Below are 23,781 nucleotides of genomic sequence, written 5' to 3'. Positions count from 1 at the left end.
CTGTAGTATACTGCACACTATTTCACAAACAATAACAGACTGCACTGGAATCCTGGATTTCTGTCACGATGGCACAAATTCTTCTGTGCACAGGATGCTTCACTATTGCTATTATAGGATTCTAGTGTTGTAGAGGGGACTTAGTAGACTTGATAAGAAACCTGTGTCCGGAAATGTAGCGTTTGGATGTAAAAGAAGTTTGAATATTGGATCACTTTCGAGCCTCCCGTTTAACGGCAGGCACACAGCGGGGACGAGCCCTGGCCTGTGTGCTCTGCAGGCTCTGTGCGTCGCACGTGGCGTCTCTGCGAACCTTGCTTTCATACTGACCATGTACAGACCCTGGTGCGCGTCACTGAAGCACCAGGGTCAAGCCTCCCATTTGTGAAAGCACCAGTTCCTCGCAGCCGTTGTTGAAGTCGGTTGAAAATGATATGTGATGGACAAAGGTGACAGAGAAAACGTTGTCGAAACATGCGCCGTGCAGCTCTAACATTACGTACCGTCCCGTGAAGCGGGATATTTGGAAGTGATAAGTTCTTCACACTTATTTCATATCCAAACGATGAATTTACGTTAAGTCGTCTCTACAACCCCTTGAACACTGTAACAGCAATTGTGAAACGCCCTTTATATCTTTTCTTTCCCTTATGGAATACAGAATCTTGTATTTCGAATCAAATCCTAAATTCTAAACGAACAACGAGATTTCCTGGATTCTGCGAACTGTCTACCGGCGTTTGCGAATTTGAGATTTTACATCGTTTTGTGTTTCGAATTCCACTCTTTTTGTTTTGCTGTTTTCGTTGCAAGCGAGGCTTTTAGGGATAGCGAGGTTTCCGGCCTTCCAGAGTAGAGTCTTCCGACCCTAAATTACTCAGTGCGAATGCCGGTATCGTTTCTTCGTAAAAGACGTGGTCGATTTTAATCACCATCCTTGTCCTATGCCAGCTCGCCCTCCACTTGTAAGACTCCGATGTCGACGCTACGTTGCATTCTATTTTTCCTCCTCACCCGACTGACGACCCGTGTAGTTATTATTCAGATAACCACATTAAACATGTCGTTCATTGTATTTCCGTGTTTGAAGGTAAGTTGGCAAGCCTATGATCCCACTCTAAGGAATTCATCGTCGATGAGACGTTACGTCCAAATTTGCTTTCCCAGTTTTTACTCAGCGCCTAGGGAATGGATAAAACACTAAGAGAACGTATACGAACAGCAGTTTGAAAGAACCACTTAGAGTGTGCCTGTGGCTGGACTGCTTTTGATTGCCAGTAATTTCAATAAATCACTGCGAAACAACTACGGAGTTTCTGGAGGAACTGGTGTAACGAAGAACACAAGGAAATGAAGAGACAGACTGGTAGCATACGCATTAGGACATAATCTGTTGCTGAAGGAATAGCGGAAGGGAAGACTGACAGAGGCCAAGACGATGGGTGGTGGGAAGAATGCGCATATCCATCTAATCTTTTATTGTAATCTATTTATGCACCATGTGTCATTAAGTTTCTGCATGTTACTCATTGTATAAATAAATGCATTTCAATGGTAAGACGGGCACAACGAGACTGCGCATAAAACCGTTAACTGTGCGCTGTTGCTCACACAGGCGGATAAGAGCAGGCATTCAGTCGGCAAGAGATCGCATGTGACATTCTTCAGCAGCCGTCACAGGATGACGTTTTACCCAATCCGTACAGTCCTTTTGTCACAAGTCTTCATATTATATCAAACTGCATCCAATCATCAAATTCATATCCGCGCCTTGCAGAATCAATTTTAACAGGAACTGTAAGCAATTTCCTTGTTTCCAAAACGAGGTTCTCTTTCTGTTAGAAGATTCTGTTTTAGTTTTCCCTCTTCCCTTCGGTTTTCCTTTTCCTCATTATTCTTCTTTTTCTGTTCGAGAGCATTCTACTCTAGTCACGAGGAGAATATTTCCGATTTTTGGCCCTTCGATTTCTTCTGTCAACTAATTACAATTCTGGCAGAGTGCAAGTGTTAGAAACGGGCGTGTGCGCTTGCACGCATGCGGAACTGAATGCTTGCATTTGGGAAGAAGTTCCTGGCTGGTTTCCTTTGCTAGACAACAGTCTCCAATCTCCGTTCTCTATTATCCGAATCGCTGTTTCCTGTCTTACTGTTACATGAGAAAACGAGAAGAAGCAAAATCCACTACAGCATAAACAGTACGACTGCATGGACATACGCGTATTCCCATTACTTCAAATGCTTTTCCTGCCTACTCTGCTGTAGTTGACGGGCAGTAGGCATTACAGAATAGTACGTCACAGTGGCGAGTACTGTTGCCCGAAAGTTTGCTAGTTGGTAAGTTTATAGTTATATCCCACCCCGTGACCAAGAGTAGCTACCGCGTGAACAAGAGAGCAATACTGCGTAGACTTAAGAGCTAATGCAATAAATTAAACTGCAATGATCGCCTGGTTAAAACTGCTTGAATTAGTAGATGCATAAGTGATGACCAGGACTGGTGCCAATTCGAGAGACCTATTCCACCCCGTTGCAGTCTGAACCCGATGCTACAAAAGAAATCAAGATTTTAAATAGCGCGAGGGAGGAGGGAGGGTGTAGGTGACCTTTAGGAGGACGCATCGCGTGAGGTTGAGATCAAAGCGAGGATCCATGACGGATACGGACCAGACTGCAGTCTCAGTCAGCTCGCAATTACTTCCCGTCAGTAGCTGCTGGGTCACCGCGGCACATCGCTAACCGAAGGCGTCCGTGTTCGATTTGCCGGGCGGGACGGAGATTTTCTCCGCTTGGGGATTGGCCGTTGTGTTGTGTTGTCCTAACGTTCGTATCATCGTTACTGACAAGCAACTCGCATCAAACACACTGTCGTATCCTATTTCCTCTACTGAGACGGCTGCATGGGTACGAACCGAAAGCCAATAAATTAGGAAAAAAAAAAAACCTTGGAAGTCTGTGAAGGAATTTCAAACTCCATCTGTGTGTAGCACAGGTCAACACCGTACGGCCGTGTGGTTGCGAAACTTGGTGTTTTCGGGAAAAGGACGTAAATAATTTACTCGTTACCGAGCAGAAAGTCTTAAGGAAGTTCTACATGGTCTGGTACAAGATGAGATCACTGGAGAATGAAAGATTTTTCATAATTGTGGCCTAATGTTTTCACTAGCTGTGATTTATTCGTGAATAGAAACAGTGATCCGGGAAGTATAGCATCTGTCTATTTTACCCTGATCTACGAGAATTTGCAACCGCATAACAAACCTGCCTTGCGGCTGCATTTAGATGAGACCGGTCATACTGTAGGGAGCACATAGCGTAGCACTTGTTTCTTCTACAAAGCACCGGGAGGTCGTGCTCTCAATTGACTGGGGGAGCTTGAAGTTAGATAGTATAGACAGCATTAGATATATGCTTCATTTCGTTATATACTGCTCGTGTCCTCATCTTGTTTGATTGTCTCTTCGTGGTCTGTATAATGTACCTCACTGGCTGTGTGATGTTATTAACTGTCACGGTGCTTTGTGATCCTTCCCTTGACGCGACGTATCACGAGCGACGAGTTACCGCACTCTGGCGTTTCGATCCCTCCGGTCACATCTCGCCTATGACTCATCCCGGCGGCTGACTACTTACTCCAGTCTCAAGTTTTATCCGTTCGACTTGTTTTCATTAGTTACTTTATTATGTTTCATGTAATTCTGTTAATTCCTTAAGCTTCTAGTGCGGTATCCTAGAATTACTGTAACAGTGTTTCAGAATCACGCAGTGTCGCGTACCCATTTCTTATTAAGAATTTTAAAATTTAATTTAATTTCGGTTTTTAATGTATATTTTATGACTGTAAAAACGTGTAGTACCTTACAATCCCAGATTAGTTTTATCTAATTGGACGTCTTTTCCTTAACCGCGTTTTGTATAGTTGACTGAACACATGTACAGTAGCGACAGCTAACGAGTTTGTGAGACAAACATACGATTTTTGTCACAACTGTACTTCAGTGTGTCAGGAACAGAAGCGTTGTTCACACGATGACAGTCCCGGCACTATGGCATAGTTGCAGACATATTTTTGGTTATGTTCGACGGCGCTAGCTGACTTTGCATGTGACGATGATGCCACTCTGGATTTATCGTATTTGGATGTGTTTTAAACAAGTACACTTCGGCGCATTTTTAAACGCGTCTATTCTGGGTATGAAAGTAGTACTTTCCATTACGTCATAGTTTATCGGTTACAAGATGTAGAGTGTACAATTTGTACTTGATTTAACTTTTTTTCTGCAGATCTGAAGATAGTCACCACTGACCGAAGTCGAGAGCCTGGGGACGTAATTTTCTGCGATCGTATACTGATATTAAAGAAACAAACTCTAGTCCAAATGTTGTAGGCCTGATGAGAACGAGACGGCTTGTACGGGCAAGTCATGTGGCTCGGATGGTACAATGCTAGGCAGTGACAGTTTCTCGGCACATGCAGCCAACACGGACTCTCGGACGGGTTTGCCTCGGAGTTATTCGGCTGAGTGCCGGTGACAGCGGGCCGCTATACGAGACAGGCTGTGGCGGCAAAGCGTCGCCGCGGTACACGCTGGAGGCGAGGAGAGGCGAGCGCGCCGGGTCCCGCGCCCGCCGCCTTCTGGGTTAAGAGCCCCGCCGTCCCACGGACGTCAATATTCCAGGTGGGCAGCGCCGGGCTCGAGCAAGACACGCAAAAGAGCCCTGCTATCGAACTGCCGCCGCACCACCGCTCAACAAACAACAGGACTCGCTCCTGAACGGCAGAGAGCCTTTCTCCTCAGAATCCTCCGACTGCTCCGCTCTTCCGCCGTCCATGTGTTACTTTTTCACACTCGCCGTTCCTCCAACATCCACGTGAGCTAACACATGATAGAAGTAAGGAAAGTAGCGACTTATCTCTAAACCTTTTCTGAGCGTACTGTTAGTACCACTATCATTTTCTTCATCTACATACTTATATAAAGGTTATCCGAAGGTAGGATCGAACCTGGATCGCTCGCGCGGCAAGCGAGTTCGCTACAGACACAGCCGTTACGACGTGCCGCCACAGTGTATAATTTGACCGGTATATGAGCTGCGCGTAAAACTTTTTAAGAGTCCTTTCCCTCGGAATCTTCTGGCTAGTGCGCTTTATAACTTTTATGGGTGTGCACCCTTGAGGCGTACTATTAACTTGGAAAGTCTCATCCCGAAATGAATGTCCAAGAGCGTAAGGTCCACTTGTTAGTTTACCCCTAAACACTTAATACAATGTGACGAGCTCGAGATATTCGCAATTAATCTTGTCATCGTATGCTGTCCGGCTATTTCTCTCTGTTGTAGGCAGTATGTTGCATTTATTCAAATTTAATTATGGCTGTCGTTCATTAATCAAGTGGGAATTTTGTCCACGTCTTTATGCAATTCCTTTCCTGTCAGCGACCTCTTTAACGAATGGCCATGTCTGATACATTGCTTATGTACGGGGTGATCCGTAACTCAGTTGTCAAAAATGTGTTTGGTGCAATAATGCTAACCGCGCAGGATAGCCACGCTGTCTCAGGCGCCTTGTCACGGTCCGTGCGGCTCCCCCCGGTCGGAGGTTCGAGTTCTCCCCCGGGCATGGGTGTGTCTATGTTGTCCACAGTGTAAGTTAGTTTAACTTAAATTAAGTAGCGTTTAGGCTTAGCGATCGATGACCTCAGCAGTTTGGTCCCATAAGACCCTACCACAAATTTCCAAATTTTCCAGTAATGCTAAACAAACGGAAATACAAATTTGTTATTAACAGAGATGTACATACAGAGTTCAGTGAACCTACAAAAGATGCTCAAAGTGGCTTCCACGCTATTCTAAGCAACCGTAGCATTTTTTCAACGCTCATTTACAAATTATGTCGCGAACCTTCTGCGACTGTAGGTTTTCAAATTCCGATTGCACACATTCCTTCAAAGGCTCTGTATCACGAATCTTGACGGAATACACCTCATCTTTAAGTGTGCCCAACTGAAAAATCCATGGATGTGTTATCAGAGGATCCTGGTGGCCAGTCAATAGTACCCCGTCTGCCAATTCATACATCAAAATTTCATTTAGAAATTCTCTCACAATAACTCCACAATGCGGGGATACGCTATCTTGATGCCAAATCAGTTTTTCGTTCAACGGCTGTAGATATTCAAAAAGCGGAATATTTTCCCGTTCTGACAAAACTTCTTCAAGTATATTCAGGTAATTTACAGAATTGGCAGTATCAAAATAAAAAAGGCCGTGTTGCCGCATCGCTGAAAATCCCCGCCCATACACTCATGCGAGGAGAGTTTTCGTCTTTCTCCATTGCAACATGCAGATTCGTAGACGAGAAATAAACACAGTTATGTCTGTTCACTATACCACTCACCTTCAAACTTGCAGATTTCCATATGCCTACCCCGATCATCTCCATTTAAGCTTTGAAGTAAAGTAGGTCTATACGGCCTCAACTTCAGCTTTTTCTGAATCCTTTATAGCCTTGTTTTGGCTATTCCATATTATCGGCCGCTTTTCTTTGATATTTAGTCGGTGACTGCACAAAGCATTACAAGCCAACATTAAGATTCTCTTCTGTAATGATGGGCCTTGGACCACGTAAACGAAGAATCTGCGCTACCGACCCAATCTCTTCAAATTTCAAATTTAATTGCACGTGCTTCGACGGGATAGAAGTCAAATGTTTGGACAATGTTCGGCAAACAAATCATTAACATCGCTGTAATTATTGTTATGTTTCCATGAGGTATGCAAAACAAATAAACGCTGTTCTGTAATTATCTTTCTATTCCTTCTCAGATAACAACAAATATAACACAACCTCCAACTGCTAGTGTCAGCTGACTTATAGGTACTACGAGCTACTCATGTTCACAACTGATTGCCACTACGCTACGGAAATCAGTTCAAATGGTTGGTTCAAATGGCTCTGAGCACTATGGGACTTAACTGCTGAGGTCATCAGTTCCCTAGAACTTAAAACTACTTAAACCTAACTAACCTAAAGACATCACACACATCCATGCCCGAGGCAGGATTCGAACCTGCGACCGTAGCGGTCGTGTGGTTCCAGACTGCAGCCCCTAGAACCGCTCGGCCACGCAAATCCGTCTAAGAATTGCAACTGACAACTGATTTGCGGCCTACCATGTACTGAAAGCATTGTAAGTTTTATCACGCTACCTAGGGGCACACTAGATGTTACTTTCGTTTCCGAGTAACGCTCTCCGTCCAGTGTTGGGCTCTGTTAGTCAAAATATTCGTCGAACCTATCACGTCTGTGTGGACACACTGCCTCATATAGTTTGTTAGTAGTCGACGATGTGGCACAGGGTCGAACACCGTTCGGAAATCTGGTAAGGCGAACTCTGCCCGATCAGCTGCACCTATTGTTTGCAAGATATCGTGTACGTATAAAGAGCATCGTGTTTCACACGCGTGATTTTTTTTTTTTTTTTTTTTTTGAATCCGTGATAGTTCTTTGAAAGGAGCTTCTTTCCCTCCATTAACGCCATAATTTTTGAGCTGAAAATATACTACAAATTCTTGCACCAGACGGGCGTCAGTTATATTGGTATATAATTCTGTGCATCCGATCTTTTCCCCTCTTTGTAAACAGGACTGATCTGGGCTCTTTTCCTGTGACACGGGCCTCTTCGCTGCGCAAGCGATTCTCGACGAACGTGAGCTATGAAAAGGAGGAGCTAACTCCGCTGTGGGGGGCCTACACATATTCGGAGCAAAAATACTGCAACTTCAGCTCAGCCGGGTTCTGGTACCTTCCCTATTCCATTTGCGTGGAAGTCTGTCGGTAATCCTCCTTGAGCGCGCTACGTCCACTCCTCGGTACTTTATGGCTGTTACTGTTTTCAGTTATATATCGCCAATAATGTCCGCCTGCGTAACTAAGTAATCAGTGTGCAGAATGCCATGTGAGAGGCCCGGGTTCGATTTCAGGCCGGCTCTGCGATTTTCTCCACTCGGGGACTGGGTGCTGCGTTGTCTTCATCGTCATTTCATCCACAACGACAAGCAAGTCGCCGAATTGGCGTCAACTAAAAAGCCTTGCACCAGGTGATCGGTCTACCCGACGGAGGCCCCAGCCACACGTACCTTTCATTTCATCGCCAATAATATTACCCAACAGAAATTGATCTCCTAGCCAATTTAGATACAATACATGACATTTATTTACATCCAGGGTCATCTGCCAGTCCTCTGCAGCTCTTCATGCATTTCGCTACTGTCTTCTTGACACTGCGAGCTTCCTCTACACAGGAACATTGTCCACGAACAACCTGTCAGAGCTTATGACGTTATTCTCTAGATTTTTTAACAGATACTGTAAACAGTGACGGCTCCACAAATTCCTTGCATAATCTCCAAATTACTTTTATTTCTGGCGAATTCGTCCCGTTAAGAATGAAGTTATTCGGTAAGTTCGCTGATAACGAAAATCGAACGGACGAAGGTGAGTCCTTTTTTTTTTCTTTTTGGAACTGAAAGAATCTGGTAGCTGCTTTTTTATATAAACTTCGGCAAAGGAGACTACCTTCCTCTTCTTCGACCATAATGTCGAAGAAATGGAGCTCCCGAAGCGTATTAAATAATATTCTTTCCTGAGCCGCACCTGCGAAGGAAGTGGAAAAGGGAACGAATAAGTTTAACCTAAGTAGAAAGAACCTCAGCCATTACGTAAAACTGGTTCCCAAGTTATGAATATGACGGTCGTTCTGAAGGAGTATAGAACGTTTTGTTTTTCAAAACTCTACCTGCGCATCACAAAGCACTATACTTCATACGAACAAGGAACCGTCTAAACCAGCTTGATCAATGCTCCGCTATGTGCTTCCTTCAGAATGTTGCTGAGGAACCCGTCTTAGGCAGACAACGATCCAGGGACTCTACCAGGACCAACTAATTAGCTCTTCCGCTTTTGGAAAGGAAATAATATCATGTAGTGTCAGATGTCGGCTGAAAGCTTGATGCACATGTTCATCGATTGGTAAATCCTTAATGGTCAACCTTGTGTGCCGAAATTTTGTAATGGAACGAGTTCACAGTGTTAAACTTGGGTCTCCTTTCGAAATGACAAGAAGGCCCAATTTGGAGTATTCTGATGTGCAGTTATTTTTTAATTTCTTCAAATACTGGCGATGTGTCTCCTGATCCTGGCCGCTTCGTCTCAAAAGGGTACCGTTAGTTTACGCACCAGCTAGGAAGCTGAACATTATTTGTGAGCTGTCATAGTGAAACCTACCACGTGCCTTTTCGCAGATCTCCATACAATGACTCTCCCGTTCCTGAGTTCTGCGGTGTAGTCTCTACCGTCCGCTATCCTTCATGACAAATTCTCTGGTGCCTTCCGCCCACGATCGGCGGTAGCTGGCATGGGTTTTAAAAACATCTCCACTGAGTTTTCATATAATTTTGATAAAGCATTTGGTAAATAATTCTTATTATACGCTTTAACACGCTGTAATTCGGCTTCGTAAACTTTGTAAGGTAAAGCTGCCGCCCTACTTCATAAATCACAATTACTGAGAAAGCATTGACCGGGTAGAAAATTTAACTGCTAATAGAGATGTAAAAAACGGGCGCCAGGTAAAAAAAAAAGTTGACTACTCCAGTTTTAGAAGCTTTTCGTCATAGGGGCAGTGGCCGTCCAATTCAGTCATCATCCATACATGAAACATGCTTTTTCTTCTTCTTCTTCTGTGGGCTGTTGCTATGATGCTAGGATGGATTCTCCATCTTCTATAGACTTCTTTTCACTTCTCAATTCCGTTGAACCAATAACAGACGTTGGTCACGCAGAATAACAATTCCCCAACGTAAACTCTCGAAACACTGCTACGCACTCAGGAAATCCTTTCAGAAAGTCACACATTGTTGTAATTGCAACAACGATTACATTGGAATACACTACTGCGCAGTTCTACAATAGATCAGGAAATACATACTGAGCAAGCATTGTAGAGCTCGATAGACTTGATGTAATTGTAAATAGTTCACATCTGAGGCATCTGTTGGTGAATAAACATCCCAGCCTAAAACGCAGTCCAATTCCCACGATAATTCATCACAGTCAGTATAAATTATGTTCATCAAGGTGTTGCACTTCTGTTTAACACTGTCCATCTCGTCATGTTAGTAAAGCTAATCAACACAGATGAATATTATGCCAAACGCACACAACTCGAAAGAGGATCCTATTGTCCAAAAAGCAAACTATATGATTTAACGTATGGTTATATGCAATTAAGTAAGTAAGAAATACAGTAGGACTAAAGAGCACTATAATAGTAGTTCACCTGAAAGAGCTTTCGAACTGAGACAGCTCTCATATCATGTAGATTTCTTGTATGAAAAATTTTAATCACTTCCGAACAACGTTTTGTAGTTGTGGTGATAAACAAATCCTATATGACAGTACTTCTCAAATTTACATTCTTACAAAATACTTTGCAGTTCTTGTAATAAACCCAAGAAATTAAGAACACAGTAAATAGGCATAAATATCAAATTCACGGGGTAACTTTTCAAGCACCAGCAGAAAAGAGAGCATGTGCTAAAAGTACACACCAGAAGAGCGTTTCAATGAATGATCTATTCAACAGTTCCAACGGAAAAGGAACAAATCCTGAAATCCAGAGGTATATTTTTTTCAGAGGTATACAGAAAAAAGTAGCAATCATATGACCAAAACTGCGTTAACTGGTGACAGTCAGCGTCGGAAATCATAGTGAATAATTAATGACATTCTATTTGCTTATAAGAGGCCGACTGTGGACTACCGTTTACGTTCCAAACTAGATACTGTTGTCATGGTTGCTGAGAAGACTGAGGAAGACAACTGAATCCTAGGGTACGCACATATTTGACAGAACACCGCTCACCGTAAAACGCAAAGGGAACTCTCGCAGACAAGCATTAAACAAAAATGACGTAAAACAAACCGTGAGAGTCATCAACTGCAAGACGCACTGCAGAACATTGAACGCTAATTTCGATTTAATGATAGCTTTGAAAATGACTGGAACACTTGTGATTTGCTACGAAACTGGTACAACGATTGAATCCAGTCTTCTTTGTATTTCATCGTCAAATGTGATGTCTTTTTAAGCAAGCTGGGCTACGTTGAAGAATTTCGTGACGACAAAATTAGGCGAGAACCGCTTGACAGTAAACTCTCGTGTCTACACAATACTTAACGAAGCTTACAATTTTATGTTTCCGCTATATCTATGGCAAGTCTGCAGCCAAGCGGACTTCACAGAAGGCGTGTCCCATTTTGCATTATTAAAACTTAATGACTTTTACCTCACACCAATAAAACTGTTCTTTGTTCCGTGTCACTGGTAACAGATGCACGTCAACATAACAGTAAACTTCATATCGTGTTATGGTACCAAAGTAGGCTCCTCAATTCAGTTTGTCAGTTCACCTAAGAAAATGTGCACACAAATGCTTCATTACTAAAAATAACTACTGAGGAAGATCGCCATAAATACACAACAGTGCAAGAATTTGCTGACGGGTCAATACTAAAGGAAATTTTTGGTTTTTGAACGAGCACTTGAATTTTCTCTTGAAAACAGCTGCGATAAGATTAACCACTAAATTTTCATGTCTTTACATTTTTTAACAGAATGAATTCAATGAAAGTGTGTTAGATATTAAATACGCAGGTAAATGTCTGTTTTGTATGTTGCTAGATCCGATGTGCAAACTCTGATTTATGTTATCTATCAGTCAACTATCACATAAACTATTTGCAACCAAGTCTTCCATATTATCGTATGTGCCCTCCAACCCCGAGTATTACGTATGAGTATAGGAATAGGTAACCAGTATTCAAAAAGTTTCAACTAAAAGATTTGTTTTTGACAGGTTCAATAGGATCTCTCTCTCTCTCTCTCTCTCTCTCTCTCTCTCTCTCTCTCCTTTCATCCTCACGACCATTATTATCACAATATTTTCTTTCAATAAATGCTTCACCATATTTTGGAGGCATTCTTTTCCACAGCTGCAACAACAGATATAAATCAGAAAGCAGATAAATTCGCCCTGAGGTACAGAAAAATGCTGCAATCGCAGGAGAGTCTTCAAACAAATCGAGCGCAGATATTATCGTTGCCATGGTGACAACAGCGTGTCGACCTAACGGAGGCACGGATTAGTTTATCGCACCCGGGTGATGTGCGTATAACTACACCAATCCGAATACTTCAGTAACGAAGAAAATTCTAAAAATGAAGAGAATGTCAATCGCGAAGACAAGAACGAGAGAATAAAAACAAAACAATTAAGACTACGAAACTTTGACATTAAAGTCCACTGATCATGCTGCGGACAGCTGTTTCTGTTAAGGATTCCGCTCGGAGCGGACATAACAGAAACCACCAAACATTTCGAAACAATCACGAATTAGGGAGCCTGCAGAGTGGCTAACTGACGTCGTCTGTGTATTTCGTGATTTAGTGAAGACTCCGAGGGGTCCAAATATATTAAGATATCGAATTCCTGCCGTAAATGTTATGTATTATAGAACGAAAACGCGTACTGCAGGACAGCATAGGAAAACTTATAACTACCTTGGACGAGTTTAAGCGGAGCACAGTACATGGATAGAAAGAGAGGTAGGAGTCTTGTGAAATTTGCTGACGTAAAAGTTAAAACTGTCACTGGACGTAAGTTACAGAAGAGACGTAACGCAAAAGTTTGTATTAACTAGTCAAATATAGATATTTTTGGAACGAAAATGAATGGTACCTACAGATCTTACTTTGCATGCTGCGTGTAAGTATCCAAATTGCTGTTCTTCAGACCTGGAAGCGCGTCGAGCTGATGATACAGTGCGGCTTTAACGAGGAGCCACGGACAGCTGACGGATCGATGTTCTCACAAACTCAAGATCCCCTGCACGGTAATACATCACGCGGGGAAAAGTGTTCTCACGGAAGAAGCCGATTCTTAAAAGTATGCAAACACCAGAATTCATGCTGCAGCTATTTTGAGCCTCTTCGTCGAGTGATTTCGAAGTGAAGAGATTCACATGAAATGAGGCTGGGAAAAAAAAACATTACAATAGGTATAGCGTTAAAAACTTCAGCATTATAAGAAAATGTCATCCGTCTCTCTGTTCCAAGAACACAGGCCTCCAACGGTGCTGGTCCGATAAACAGTTAACAGAACACCGCACGTTGCTGTCACTGAGCTGAAGGAGCGCGTCGTCAGTCGGTTGTCACTATTCTCTTTCCAGGTGTCAAGGTTGGCAACAGCGATGACGCGTTTTCAGGTGCGCCGACCGCGACGAATCCGCATGACGTATTAATGGCGCGGCGCCGGCGAGTCGCCTTCCGGAATTAGAACAGCCGGCACGGAAATATTGCTGTCGACGATCAGATATTTAGAATATCGGCAGAAAATTGCGCTCACGCGCTAACAGCGTCGTTCAGCGACACGGACGCTGGGGAACGCCAGATCGATGCCCGCCACCTCCGCGCTCGTACCTGCGCACGCACTCGCACACGCAGCCTCCCTGCGGGCGGCAGCGGCTGTCAGCGACTTACCTCGTCCCTGGCGCGGAGTGGAGCGGCGCTGCACGACGCGCTCACCACCGCTGCCGAGGCGCGACTCGGCCAGCTCACGCTTGCATCGATTGGCGGCTGGCCGTCTATGACGTCATGCGGACTCGGCCAATGGCGTGGCGCGCCTTACATAATGGAGGCTGCAGGGGCCGCCAGTGCGCGTGCGCGGCAGCACCGCCGCGACCGTGTGCTTCCCCCCTTCAGCCCTCTACTAGCACCCCTGACCCTGCGGCCGGACTTCACCACCAACGCGGAGCGCAGTCACGGAGAATTCGGCCTGCCCCTCACGCGCCTACGTCGTGCCTCGGCGACAATGATCCGGCAGTCGATCAACAATGCTACTGCAGCTCACATTCGTTCATAAGGATATGTGCCTCTTCGTGAATGGACCGAACTGTAACGAATGTATATTTGTTTCACAATTGCCATAGTAGCTATTCTTGGCAAACGACATAGTGAAATATGTGGAAAACTTCATAATAAAATTATTCTGCTGCCTTGTATTACACTTTTACTAAGCCAATGTACATTTACAAGTCACAGCCTGAGCATCACGGCTTCAGTTGTTGTGTAGTAACTCACTGCGATGTCAACATATCAGAAAAGCGTATCTGTAGGAGTTAAAATGCATTTTTAATTGCAATTTGGAAAATTGCGGCGGTATATACATAGAATGAGAGAATAATATATGCAGATAATTCTGCATATATTTCACAAAAATTTCGCAAATTGCAATTAATAATGCAATGTAGCTCCCACAGATACACGTTTCTGGCATTCTGACTTCGCAATGAAAGTTATTACATAACAACAGGAGCCGTGATGATGAAGCTGACGAATTTTATTAATAAGTTTTTGACTCTATTTAAGCTTTCGTTTTGACTGTATTTAAGCTTTCGCGTTTCCAGGCATAAAATTCAACATTACAACAGAAATTTTTGTCTATTGATTCTTACTGAGCCAGACAAAATGTTTAATTATAATAATGCACTGTTTCGTCAGTCCATTTGTTATTTTTTAAAGCGCAATGCGTTTTCAAACTAAAACTCGGTTCTCGAAGACTACAATTTCGTTTCGCTTTACGTCTGCTCTAGTTATTGACGTTACAATTATCGGAACAACACTACTCTTAATATGAGACTATTGTATAGTGAACTAGGTAAAAATAATTTATAAATATGATTTTTTAAATATATAAACTTCTTTTAAACATTGGATTTGGAGAAGATGGTAAATTTCTAATGGCTGGAAGTATATAATGAGACATTTGTTATCAGATATTTCAGTCTTGTAACTGCACTTATTCTCAAGTTGGTTTAACTGTAGATTAGTGGATATCTAGGACGCAGTACGATAGTTCAAAGTCTACAGGCAAACCTCAAACGTCTGGTGAATTTCAGCGGGGTGAGGCGACAAATTTCTAGCGGTATCTAGTCCACGCACATAGCTGGTTTACAGACCGAAAGAGAAGAGGATGTAGGCGTAACACCCAATGGCGAGGAAATCGCAGCTGCCAAGATTTAAGATCATATGAAATGTACACATATTTTGAAGGGAGGTGATTGCTAATAGCTTCTGTTTTGTATATTTCAGCGTATTCAATAGCGTGCAAATTTTAGATTGTAATTGTTACTCGAAACCGATTTCATAAAACTTGTCAGTAACGTTTCCTGCGAAATTCCGTTTCTATTTACCGATTACGATAATGTTTCTAACTGTTACAGAAGTTTACACTAAGGTTACGGAAATACGAATCATCCGAAACCTATATTTTGAACACAGCACCGCGAATAGCATTCATTCTACGCCTCTACGGAGTAGTCTCCACGATTTGGCTACAATGAAACGAAAGGCACCACATAGCTCGTCGAATTACGAACACAGCGAATGTAATTTCCGTCCGCATACAATAAAAGTGACGAATGTATGGCCAGTCCTTAACAATAAGATTTCAGCTGCTAACTGTTGCTATTGCATTTCGATAGTACAACAAAGAAAATGAAAGCAAATCTGCACTCGAAACAAAGACAACACTTCATTTGTAGTTTCAAGAAGCAGCATACGAGCCTGGTGCTAGATAAAACACATTTATCGTCCGAGGAATGAAAATAAAGCATTAAATTTTTTCATTATTTCCAGAACTCATGTCATGTCCTGTTTCCTGTAGCCAGCACAGGCAGTACTGCTCCTGTTTGCAATCAGATTCTGTTTCTTCTGCTTTCCTCGCTTCACAATCTAGGAACATACAATATTCTATAGTTCCGGCTGTCTATTATTCGAATTTTGTTTACATTTTCAGTTCATAAAATAAAGAACTGAGTGCTCCCACATTTGTTTTGTCAATATTTAACTCATCATAGATATGGAGTTTATCTATCTCGTAAAAAAATCGTGTAAACATTCTGGTATTCGTGCCTGATTCGGGTCTCTCTATAGTCTCTAAGCAAGTCGAAAATCTATTCTTTTTTTTCCCCGCGTCAGAAAGAGAACTGGTAAGTACAGTATTTTGCTTAGCGGAGGGAGACGATAAAGCCGTGCCGCCCGCTAGCTGTCACACACCTTCTGCAGCAAGCAAACTTTTTTCCGTATACAGATTAGTGATGCGTAGTGAGGCGACTTTCGGAAAAAAGTCAACGCCTGGAAAGTTCTGTTACAATTAGAGCGAATATTTTTGTTTGTAATACGCTATTATGTGCGTGTGACTAATGTTTCACCGAGGGAAGACATCGCGTGTCCAGTCCCACCGTCAGAGAGCCTTGCAATATTTTTCCGTTTTCCATTAGCACCTTCAGGTGAGCCTACACTTGTAACATGTTTTTCGCCTATTTACTATTTGTAACTGAGGATCTGTTAAATGATGATTTGGCACTAAGAAAAATACGGGCACTAAAGTGACAGTTACTGACGCTGCGGTTGATAACGTCAGCAAGATATAAGAAAAATCAAGATATTCATAGGATTTGTCGACCTAGAATAAGCGTTCGTCAATGTAAAACTGCGCAAAATGTTCGAAATTCGCAGAAAAATATACGTATAACGCTAATACTTACGAAAATCAGGAGGGAACTATAAGAATCGAAGACCAAGAACAAAACGCTCTGATTACAAAGAGTTTATGACAGGGATGTATAGTCTTCCGCTCTTACTGTTCAATCCTTACACCAAGGAAACAATGACTGAAAAAAATAGGTTCAGGAGTGAGATTAAATCAAGAGTGAAAGGATGACACTGCCATACTCAGTGAAAGTGAGACAGAAAAATTTCAGGACATTCTGAATGATGTGAACAATCTGTTTGAAGAAACTTTTAACAGCCAAGCTCGTATTCAGTACTGTTTATTCCTGCTGATTGGTTTCAACAGTAAGGACTATCATCTTCAAAAAACTTCTTGCTAATACGGCCTGTTCCATTATCACTATACCACACATGCTATATTGACATTATGGTGGACAGTAAGTAGGAGATTCCACAAGGTTTGTTAAAAATGAAAAAAGGCCTGTCAGACCTGTGTGGAATGTGCTGAATACTATACATTACAACATGGCATGTGTGATACACTCATAATTGAACAGGATGTATAACAGGAAGTTTTCTGAACAGGAGATAACAATCTTAACTGTTTGAAGCCGGAAGAAATAGTACTGAACGCGACCTTGGCCATTAAAAGTTTCTGCAAATCAAATACAGATCGTTCCTTCCAATTTCTAATTATGAAAAATTCTCAACAGAACAATCTGTTGAGCATACTCATGGGTTCAGAGTAGGTAAGTCTAAAACAATGAGGGGCAACGGAAACGACGTTAGCGACAAACTTAACATGAAAATTAGGGCCCCCGAAGTAGGCAGGGCGAAGGAATTCTGCCTTCTTAGAAGCAAAACTGTACATGACGAACGAAGCTATAAGGACAAAAAAGCAGACTAGTTGAGTCGAAGAGAGCATTTCTGGCTACGACGTGATGAAATTACTGAGAATTTACATCTGGTGAATGTTAGTGAATCATTCATTGTGGGGAAAAGAAGAATGGAAGCGTTTGATACTTGATGTTGAAAATCAGATGGACTGTTGACAAAACAAGTGAAGAAGTTCTCTGCAGATTCGGCGGGGAGGGGAATGTATGGAAAACGCTGAGAAGAGGAAGGAACAGGATGATGTGTTACGACATCAGACAATAACGTCCATAGTACTCCAGGGAGCTGTAGCGGGAATAACTCTAGGGGAAGCCAGATATTAGAATATATGTTGTTGTTGTGGTCTTCAGTCCTGAGACTGGTTTGATGAAGCTTTCCATGCTACTCTATCCTGTGCAAGCCTCTTCATCTCCCTGTACCTGCTGCAGCCTACATCCTTCTGAATTTGCTTAGTGTATTCATCTTTTGGTCTCCCTCTACGATTTTTATCCTCCACACTGCCCTCCAATGCTAAATTTGTGATCCCCTGATGCCTTAGAACATGTCCTACCAACCGTTCCATTCTTCTTGTCAAGCTGCGCCACAAATTTCTCTTGTCCCCAATTCTATTCGATACCTCCTCATTAGTTATGTGATCTACTCATCTAATCTTCAGCATTCTTCTGTAGCAACACATTTCGAAAGCTTCTATTCTCTTCTTGTCCGACCTATTTATCGTCCATGTTTCACTTCAAAAATGGCTCTGAGCAATATGTGACTTAACTTCTGAGCTCATCAGTCGCCTATAACTTAGAACTAATTAAACCTAACTAACCTACGGACATCACACGCATCGATGCCCGAGGCAGGATTCGAACCTGCCACCGTAGAGGTCGCTCGGCTCCAGACTGTAGCGCCTAGAGCCGCACGGCCACTCTGGCCGGCCTGTTTCACTTCCATACATAGCTGCACTCCATAAAAATACTCTCAGAAACGACTTCCTGATACTTAAATCTATACTCGATGTTAAGAAATGTCTCTTCTTCAGAAACGTTTTCCTTGCCATTGCCAGTCTACATTTTACATCCTCTCTTCTTCGACCATCATCAGTTATTTTGCTCTCCAAATAGCAAAACTCCTTTACTACTTTAAGCCTGTCATTTCCTAATCTAATTCCCTCAGCATCACCCGACTTAATTCGACTACATTGCATTATCCTCGTTTTGCTTTTGTTGATGTTCATCTTATACTCTCCTTTAAAGACACTGTCCATTCCGTTCAAGTGATCTTCCAAGTCCTTTGCTGTCTCTGACAGAATTACAATGTTAGAATATTTAGAAGAAACGTTTGAGGATGTTGGGCGGAAGTGCTACTCTGAAATGAAGAGGCTGACATAGGGAGGCGGGCTGTACCAAATCGTTCAGAAGAATGATGACGGCCCTTCTCCTAAGAGCTGACTACCGATGACTTCCAACTCGTTGTTCGTGGCGAGCAACGCGTATGTAACGCAGTGGGCTTTCAAATGCCACATTAGCATGTTTTGTAAATACATCCGTTGGTTTTCGGTTATCCGCGCAGTCCCGGGCCTGCATTAGCCGGGAGCCTGGCACTGTGCTCCTGGAAGTGAAGTCGTGTCGGCGGCGGATTTCCGCCTCACGCGGCGCCGCGGCGCGTGCCGCGCTGGCTGGTGGTAGCCGGCGCTCGCGCCTGGCGGCTGCCTCCCGGAGACGCGCCGCTGCCACACGCCTTGCACGCGCCGCGGCTCCACAAAAAACACGCCTGCCCTCCTCCTCCTCCTGCACCGGCTGCTGCACGGCCGCTGCGCACCGTCACCGAGCACAGCCGCGCCGGAAGCACTGGCCGCCCTAACACCAGCCGCTGTACAGCCAATTACCGGATTCACACCAGCCAAAACAGGCAGAGTGCGCAGCGTATATTACGCCGTCGCCTTCCCTGTTCTCATAAAACACTACGTGTTACAGGTCTCTGGTCACATAGAGAGACAGTACCGCTACCCTCACATCTACATACACTCCTGGAAATTGAAATAAGAACACCGTGAATTCATTGTCCCAGGAAGGGGAAACTTTATTGACACATTCCTGGGGTCAGATACATCACATGATCACACTGACAGAACCACAGGGACATAGACACAGGCAACAGAGCATGCACAATGTCGGCACTACTACAGTGTATATCCACCTTTCGCAGCAATGCAGGCTGCTATTCTCCCATGGAGACGATCGTAGAGATGCTGGATGTAGTCCTGCGGAGCGGCTTGCCATGCCATTTCCACCTGGCGCCTCAGTTGGACCAGCGTTCGTGCTGGACGTGCAGACCGCGTGAGACGACGCTTCATCCAGTCCCAAACATGCTCAATGGGGGACAGATCCGGAGATCTTGCTGGCCAGGATAGTTGACTTACACCTTCTAGAGCACGTTGGGTGGCACGGGATACATGCGGACGTGCATTGTCCTGTTGGAACAGCAAGTTCCCTTGCCGGTCTAGGAATGGTAGAACGATGGGTTCGATGACGGTTTGGATGTACCGTGCACTATTCAGTGTCCCCTCGACGATCACCAGAGGTGTACGGCCAGTGTAGGAGATCGCTCCCCACACCATGATGCCGGGTGTGGCCCTGTGTGCCTCGGTCGTATGCAGTCCTGATTGTGGCGCTCACCTGCACGGCGCCAAACACGCATACGACCATCATTGGCACCAAGGCAGAAGCGACTCTCATCGCTGAAGCCGACACGTCTCCATTCGTCCCTCCATCCACGCCTGTCGCGACACCACTGGAGACGGGCTGCACGATGTTGGGGCGTGAGCGGAAGACGGCCTAACGGTGTGCGGGACCGTAGCCCAGCTTCATGGAGACGGTTGCGAATGGTCCTCGCCGATACCCCAGGAGCAACAGTGTCCCTAATTTGCTGGGAAATGGCGGTGCGGTCCCCTACGGCACTGCGTAGGATCCTACGGAATTGGCGTGCATCCGTGCGTCGCTGCGGTCCGGTCCCAGGTCGACGGGCACGTGCACCTTCCGCCGACCCCTGGCGACAACATCGATGTACTGTGGAGACCTCACGCCCCACGTGTTGAGCAATTCGGTGGTACGTCCACCCGGCCTCCCGCATGCCCACTATACGCCCTCGCTCAAAGTCCGTCAACTGCACATACGGTTCACGTCCACGCTGTCGCGGCATGCTACCAGTGTTAAAGACTGCGATGGAGCTCCGTATGCCACGGCAAACTGGCTGACACTGACGGCGGCGGTGCACAAATGCTGCACAGCTAGCGCCATTCGACGGCCCACACCGCGGTTCCTGGTGTGTCCGCTGTGCGTGTGATCATTGCTTGTACAGCCCTCTCGCAGTGTCCGGAGCAAGTATGGTGGGTCTGACACACCGGTGTCAATGTGTTCTTTTTTCCATTTCTAGGAGTGTACATACTACGCAGGCCACCATTCCGTGCACGGCGGAGGGTACCTAGAACCACTGCTAGCTATTCCCTTTCCTCTTCCACTCGCAAATAAAAAAAAGAAAGAAGATTACGATTCAATGTCTCGTCGACATCGAGGTCATTAAGAGACGGAGTGCAAGCTCGGAATCTTTCCAAGGACGGGTAAGGACATCGGCCGTGCTCTTTCAAAGAAACCACCACGGCAGGTGCCTGCAACGAGTTACGGAAATCCCGGAAAACCTACATCTGGATCCCCGGACGTGGATTTGAACTCCCTCGGTCCGCTTGCAAACAAAGCGAACGAAAAACGAATGTCTCTGCGCTTTCGCTGGATCGCTGATTTCTCTTGTCTTCCCGATCCTTACGCAAGATGTACATTGGTGGCAGAAGAATCCTTCAGCAGTCTGTCGCAAATTCCGGTTAACGCACCTTCCTCAGTAGGATTACACTAAAAGTAGGATTTTTCCCTCCAGGAATTCCCACTTGAATTCACGGATCATTTCCGTAGTACTCGCACGTTAATCGATGCCTTCCTTTAATCCGACCTCGTGAAATCTCAAACACTCGAGCAGTATTAATAGCACAAAAAGACTACCCGTCAGTACTGAGTGAATTTCATATCTGATCTGGACAATCTACACTCTGATGGGATGTACGAAGATGATTTCAAAGATCTCGGGTAGACACCTGAACAAATGCATATAAGAATGTCTTGTTCAGCGTGGCGAAAAAGTGTTTCCACCCGTAATCGAACCAGGGACCTTCTCCGTGTTAGGCAGGCGTGATAACCGCCACACTACGGAAATGACGGATACGATAATGTCCTCCTTTGTTGGCAGAAGGCAATGCGGCTCCAGCTGCAATACGCGGCTTCCTCTATAGATGAGCTACACTTTCCTAAAATTCGCGCAATACACCGAAGTCGACCATTTGTCTTTCCCCACTAGCGACGTCAAGTGGTAGTTCCATTTCATACCACTTTGTAAAGTAACGTGTTCGTGTTTAACCGGAGTGACTGTGACAAGCAGCAGACCACCAATACTTTATTCTGTATTTATTTACAGCTGTGCGTCCACGCCCGTACCATGCGGCGTCTCGCCTTGTGCTTAATGTTTATGACGTCGTATCTCCCGAAATGTGTGTCGTACAATGACATAATATTATAGGAACGCTCATCGGAATATATGGATACTGTCTGTGATTTTTTTTTTTTTGCAAATAAAATTAGTAACAAATAAGTAATAAATTTTAACGTCATGCCTCAAGCGATACTTTTCATGCATGAATTACAGAAAAGTAGTATGAGATAAAAAATTCCTTTCATTATTTTGTAGGGGTGGTAACAGAAAAACATTCGTAAAGGTTTGACATCATGTGTAAATTTAGCTCCAAGTCGCTAATTGCTCTCATCACAAATATTGGAATTGGAAATTTGTGGTTGGGTCTTATGGAACCAAACCGCTGAGATCATCGGTCCCTAAGCTTACGCACTACTTAATCCAGCTTAAACCAACTTACGCTAAGGACAACACACACACCCATGCCCGAGGGAGGACCCGAACCTCCGACGGGGGGAGCCACGCGGACAAATGCTGGAAGTCTGTGAATTCAAGCTTCGCCGGCTATCCTGCTATTTCACCCGCCCTCCGCCCTCCAACCCCTTTGACAGGTAGGTAGCTCTTACCCCCACAACGAATGTCGCCTGACAGTAGGGAATATGTGTACCAAGTTTCGTTGAAATCGGTCCAGTGGTTTAAGAGGAGACGTGAATATTAGTAAAACACACACACGCACGCACACACACACACACAAACACACACACACACATACACCCATTATTTAATAATAATGGATTAGAGAATTGTTTTTCCTACTCATCTGCATTAACTCCCAAACCATGTAACCCGTAAATCGATTTGCCAATACCGCTTCTGACTGCTCATGTAAAGTAGTACAATATCGATTCTGGACGTGCAGTTCTGGTTGCCGGATTTCAGCTCCCACGACGGATATTCGCTCGACATAAACGTTTCACCGCATTCTCATTTGTTTAGATTGTCACCATACTACTTACTTCAGACAATGTTGGTTAATTTGGACGAAGAGACTTGTCGTGGAGTGAAGGAAAAGATGAAATACTGGAATGACCAGGTAGTTATGCATTTTATTTAATTAACAGAAGAGATGCAACTTGAATCTTTACGGGATGCAAAGAAATGAATGCAGATGCATATGGTGCATTGAGCAAAACGTAACGATTGGCAACAACTCTGTGTTCTGAGCAACCATTTGATTTTTTGTGGCAAAGGCTTTCGTACTCAGTAAATGCTTACAAAACAAGAGATGTGACTTTGTGGTCAGCGCACTTGGACTCGCATCCGAGAGGATGACGGTTCAAATCCATGTCCGGCTGTCCCGAAGTACGTTTTCCGTTATTTCCCTAAACCGCCCCAGGCAAATGCTGGGATGGTCCCTCGGAAAGAGCACGGCCGATTTCCTTTCCCTACATTCCCTAATCCGAGCTTGTGCTCAACTGTTCTATACGGGACTTTGAACCCTAATCTTACTTCCCTACTATGTGCAAAAACGGGAGTACCTCTTGACCCATTCGGAAGTTTTCTAGCGATCTGTGTCTCTAAGATATACAGTAATTTTCAAGCAGCTATCACTTCGAACTTTTTCCACAACGTGCACGATCTAGGTGGGTGGATTAATTGGCATAGAAAAGATCTTTATAAACTTTTGTGAACAACCTTCTCCTCCTTAGGAGTTCATTGAAACTCATAAGGAAATCGTACTTTCATTAAAAATATT

General features: G+C 44.1%; 1 protein-coding gene across 11 annotated transcripts in view; it reads right to left on the bottom strand.

Annotated features, from left to right (window-relative positions):
- Window positions 1–23,781, bottom strand: part of LOC126272766 (myocyte-specific enhancer factor 2) — an 841,022-nt gene that overhangs the window by 37,166 nt on the left and 780,075 nt on the right. The window contains exon 2 of one of the 11 annotated variants that reach the window (XM_049975896.1): window positions 13,599–14,010. The exons of the other annotated variants lie outside the window; for them this stretch is intronic. The gene's annotated coding sequence lies outside the window, so the exon portion shown is untranslated. The remainder of the gene's footprint in view (window positions 1–13,598; window positions 14,011–23,781) is intronic. 11 annotated transcript variants of the gene reach the window in all.

This window comes from Schistocerca gregaria, chromosome 5, assembly GCF_023897955.1.
Source record: "Schistocerca gregaria isolate iqSchGreg1 chromosome 5, iqSchGreg1.2, whole genome shotgun sequence".
Classification (NCBI taxonomy): domain Eukaryota; kingdom Metazoa; phylum Arthropoda; class Insecta; order Orthoptera; family Acrididae; genus Schistocerca; species Schistocerca gregaria.
This window is presented reverse-complemented; position numbering and strand designations above follow the sequence as displayed.